The sequence below is a fragment of the Cannabis sativa genome, chromosome 3 (genome assembly GCF_029168945.1).
Source record: "Cannabis sativa cultivar Pink pepper isolate KNU-18-1 chromosome 3, ASM2916894v1, whole genome shotgun sequence".
NCBI classification, from domain to species: domain Eukaryota; kingdom Viridiplantae; phylum Streptophyta; class Magnoliopsida; order Rosales; family Cannabaceae; genus Cannabis; species Cannabis sativa.
This window is the reverse complement of record NC_083603.1, coordinates 53,331,293-53,336,836: the sequence shown is the minus strand read 5'-3', so window position 1 is coordinate 53,336,836 and position 5,544 is coordinate 53,331,293. Positions and strand designations below refer to the sequence as shown.

Below are 5,544 nucleotides of genomic sequence, written 5' to 3'. Positions count from 1 at the left end.
AATAAATTCATAAATAAATATATACTATAATTAATATTTATTTTTTAATCAATAATATTACAATTGCGAACGTTAAATATAACTAAAAAATATTTATTAAAAAATTTAATAAATTTCATAAACAAACATAATATTACTCAAGAAAAAAAAATCATAAACATTTTATCGGAATATAACTAAATATTAAAATTAGCTCTTTACAAAAAAAAAAAAAAAAAAGAATTAATGATGTTCTAATATGTTCAACCAAAATGCAAATATCTAATGATTATATAATTATGCATCGTTTTGCAACAAACTCATAATATATTGCATTTTTATCTTATCTGATATTGCATAAAATACCCGCATCAATGCAGGTTCTTTAACCAATATGTTGGTTGCTCGAATACACTGCATTGTAGTAAGACCTTCGATCTTGCTTATTTCTGTGTATAAATTGTCTTGCATCTCAGTTACATTCTTATCTGATAATGCATCTGCCAATCTTTGAAGCTTTGGGACAATTTCAGATACAGATTCTGTCAATACGATGTGTAATAAATTATATATAAATATAATTATTTGACAACGTTAAATAAATTTGAAGAATAACTTACATAGAATACTTGTATAATTTTTTGGGTGAGTCTTTAAGCTTGAATAAAAAATAATAAAGAAATGTGAAGTTTTAGGTTCACAATATAATAAGAAGTATATTATTATTAAAAAAAAAATTCGAATTTTATAACTTTTTATTTTATTTTATTTTTCAAAAAACAAATTTTGCTTTTTTTTTAAAAAGTTTAAACAGTATACAAATATTATATTTTATTTATTAATTAAAAAAAACTATAATTAAATAGCCTACAAAGTATTAATTATATTTAGGAGTGTTCATTGGATCACATCCAATGGATTTGGACCCAACCCAACTGATCCAATCAAATTATTTATTGGATATTGAATTTTGTCATCCGATCCAATCCAATTGAATTGAGTCATCCGATCCGATCCGATCGGTTCCAACCATTGGTTACATTGTCTGGTTTTCTATTGGATTAGATTGAATCCATCAAATCTATTTTTGCTACTATTTAAGTTGATTTCATTAAAAAGAAATATATATATATAAAAAAAATATAATTTAAAACTTAATAATCAAACATACATAATAAACATTAGTTTAGTCCAACCTAGTTCTCATGATCTCATAATAAAACCACTAAATACGCATTGATAATTTTATTAGTGTTTAGGAATATGAGAATTAATATTTTAGATCTAAGATTTAATCTTTTTTAATCCCATGTGTTAAATGTATATTAAATCAATTAATATATATTTTAAAATAAAATATATTAAATATATATAATTATACATGTATTTTAAAAATATATAAATATAACTGGATGACCATGGGATAATAATTGGATCGGTTTGGTCAGTTATCCATTGGATCGGATATCCCATTCAACAACCGATCCAATCCGATTAGATTTTTAAAATTTACATCCGATTCGATCCAATTATGATTGGATATCCAATTCTATTGAATCGATTGGGATTAGATCGGTCAGTTGAAATTGGATTGGATAGCTTTCTGCACACCCCTAATTATATTAATATTTTTGAGATCTGCATTTAATGTACCAAAAAATGAATATAGAATGAGAATGAATAGGTAAAGAATGGAAAGAGAATGAAAAAATAATTAGGAATGAATTTTTATTAGTTTAATTTTTAATTTTTTAAATAAATATTAAATAAAAGTTCATGTAGCAGATTACTACTAGATTACAATTCTAAAAGTTTAAAAAGTTAAAAAAGTGAATTAAGCCTAGTCAGCCATTATCGACCATTATATTAACATCATCTAAGGGTTAAAAATAAGGATTCCATCATATATATTTTATGGGTTCTATTTTAACCAAACTTATATATATGGGTATGATTTAAAATTAATAATTTTAAATCAAAAAAATTTAATTTAAAGTTAGAAGATAAAATTAAAATGTATTGAGAAAATTAATAAAATTCTTAAATCCATTAAATAAATCTCATTAAGTAAATATGACTCAATTAAATGGATTAACTAAAGAGTATAGAATAAGTGTGATTATTTATTTATTGTTTTTTTTTGGAGAAAAACAAAGACTTGTTGAACATTTTAGTTGGATTATACTATTCTAAAATATGTTTGAATTCTAGTTGACATTTATTATGTAAAAAAATAAAATTTTCTTGTTGAAACAATTATTATTCTTTATAATAAATAGAATTCAAAAACTAATAAATAAGATAAAAAGATTGTACCTTATAAAAGATTGATCCAATTTTTAAAATTAGTGTTACTTACTACTTAACTTAGTATATGGAAAATCAAATCTGGGATAAAAAAAAATTAATGAAAAAGTTTACATGCATTTTCAGATTTTGAACTAAGAGTAAAAATATAATTATTTAATAAATATTAGTTAATAACCTTGGACAAATTATTTAGATATATTTAGATGAGAATATAAATTAATAAGAAAAACTTTTCTCGTATTAAAGATAAATGATTATAGTAATTAAAGAATAAAGTATATTATAATACAAATAGAAATATATAGTAGGTGCACAATTAGATTGTAATAAACATCTAGAGTTTAGTATATATATATAAATTCATAGTGGAATTTTAATTATGAAAATAATGTAAAATTTTGGAAATATGAATATATAAATATAATGTAATGTCCCTCCTTTCGGTAACTAAAACTAAATAAGACAGTGAAAATTTGTGTAATAAGTAACTAGTTAACATTATGGAAAAATTTAGGAGTTTTATGCGTACTTTTATGGTAGAAAGTATGGTTTGAAAATTAATATCAATTACTTTAAAATTATTTTTTTTTTATTTTCTCTTTAATTCTCTCAATTTTAATATTTTATTAAAACATAAATCTACAAAATCATATTTTACAATTATTTTAATAATTTTTGTATAAAAAAAAGTATAAAGATATAAATTAATATTTACTATTATTTTAATTTTTTTTTATAAAAATATAAAATATTTTTTAAAAGTTAGAAAATAAAAAATAAATTCTAAACAAAATATTAAAACTTAAATCAAATATAATTAATTATAAATTTTATTTACATACACATAAAATATTAATCAATATATATATATATACTTTTAACGTTTTTGATTTATTTTTTAAAAAATATAATAATAATAATAATAACTATAAGATATGTGATAATAAAAAATAGACTAAAATGGTAATTATTATAATATAAAATTAGTTTTTTATTGTTGTGTGAGATATTTTTATAATTTGACATAACAATAAAAAAGGTATAAATTGATTTTGTGGAGCTAAAATCTAGGGTTTTAGTTTTGAAACTTGGTCATTAAGAAACTATAAATTTAATTACCATTTTAAATTTTAAATATAGAAACTTGGTCAACTATATATATAATAGTTAAATTGACATTCAAACCTAAAATAATCATTTGAATTTTTGAACATGGTGATGGTGAGGAAGATCAAGTGTGGAACATTGATGAGGTAAAAGCAAGCTTATGATATTGTTCGGCTTAATGCTGTTATATCATAAGCTTGTTTTTGCCTCATTTATGTTCGGAACTTGAGATTATATATAAAGGCATAAAGACCGAAAGAGAGAAAGAAGGTATGTATTTATATTATTCATTAAATGTTATTTATGTTTGTGGTCGATTCAAAGATATATAATATGGAACAAACGAGAAGGCTTTTCTTCCAGAAATTGAGGATCAAAGCGTTTTCAAAGCAAATCTCTATCTATGAATATGAATTTTAATTTTCAACTGTGTTTCGTTTTGTGAGTGGCGTGTTGTTGGTGAGTGGAATGTTGTTTGTGATGTGCTGTACTTGTTAGTTTCATTTGAATTTATGGGTTTTGTGTTTCTATATATGTACTGTATGGTTAGATATGGTTATCAGTCATATTATTTTAGCGTTTATCAGGCATATGAAATGTGACTTTTGATGGTTTTTTTTTTTGGGTAGGGGCTCATCTTAGCCTTAATATAAATCCCGACCCTCTTGATTCTTCTCCAACCCATGATTTCATTTTATCATTTGTAATAATTACTTATTAATTAAGCGATCCCACGAATGCATTTAAAGAGGGTAATTCTATCTCTTTCTCTTTGAATCGATTGAATCGAATCCACTACTCCATTATCTCTAGGCTATTCCTCCATCATCTAGTTTAAAATGATTGAGGGACCCTGATTTTGAACCAAAACTTTTAGCCTTAATGGGTAAATTTTTCATAATATCACCATTAACAAGCTAAGATAAAGCTTCATACTTGACAATCAATTCGTGAAGCGCCAAGCTACAGTTTTTCTTGTCAAGTAAGTGGTTCTTTATTTTGTTGAAATTTCTCCCATTATCTTTATCTAAAACTTCTTCTAATCTTCTCTATGCTATTCATGGGTGTTAATGGGGTTGGTTCTGTATTGATAGGGTTAGAAGAAAGAGAATTCAAGATTTGGTAAGCTTAAACACAAAATCAAAGCTTCAAGAGGCAAAAGAAGTTATTTTTCATAATTTCTTTACGATCCATGATTGTTTTTGATTTGTAATAATTTTTATAGGTAGTTTAGAATGTGTAATATTAAGACTAGAGCTCTGATCATGCATGGATGCTGCTTTTGAGTTTCATTTATTTTGTTGGAATTGTAAAAATCTGTTCTTGGATCTGACATCCAATGGGTTAGATTCTAGCATTACTCCTCTGAATTTGTAAAATATTTATATGGTTCTAAATTACTCGAAGAGTACATGAGATTTAGCTTTGGAATCACTCCAACAGCTTCTTTAAAACTCAAGTTATGGGTGTTGGAAGTTCGAGTAAAATTTAGGAAAGTTTTGGGCAGATTAACTACCCAGATTGTAAAAATGATTTGGATATTTTTAATGGGCTAAAACTCATCATGATAGTTATAATATGTATACAGTTTTCTATTAATTTTTAGGTTAAAATTCATTGTTGAATTTGAGTGAAGATTTTTGTAACCTAACCTTAGAAATCTGGAAATTTTTTTGGGTAAATTAGGGTATCTGTATATTGAGCACTTTTTAAGCATTTTGTGCTAAGCCAAAAATTACGATTTTTTTTTACATGTTTTCAACATGTATAAGAATCATTGTAATTTTTCAAATTTACACTCCAAGTAGGATTGGAGTTATACTTTTTGTAAGAAAACCCTAAAAACTGGATATTTACCTTACTGGCTGTTTTAAACTTGTAACTTGTGAAACTTATAACTCAAGAATAAAAATTTATTTTCACATGAGGTTTATTGGATGGATAATTTTCTAGTTTTACTTCCTATTAGTTTTAGCCAAAATGATTCGTAATTAAAGTTTTTGCAAGGGGTCAAAGTTGGACCGAAAATCAGTTTTATGTAACTTTTAAATTTTGATTTTCTCGAAAAATAACGGAGAAATAATATTGTTTTAGGTCCAAAGCCTAACTTAGCAAAAATACCACAAAAGTTTCAAATTGGGATTTACA

General features: G+C 24.1%; 1 long non-coding RNA gene across 1 annotated transcript; it reads left to right on the top strand.

The window, feature by feature from the left end:
• Positions 1-3,422: 3,422 nt before the first annotated feature.
• On the top strand, positions 3,423-5,318 carry LOC133035808 (uncharacterized). The gene is made up of 2 exons (XR_009686894.1): positions 3,423-4,378; positions 4,491-5,318. It is a non-coding gene; the product is annotated as an uncharacterized LOC133035808 (long non-coding RNA).
• The last annotated feature ends 226 nt before the right edge of the window (positions 5,319-5,544 follow it).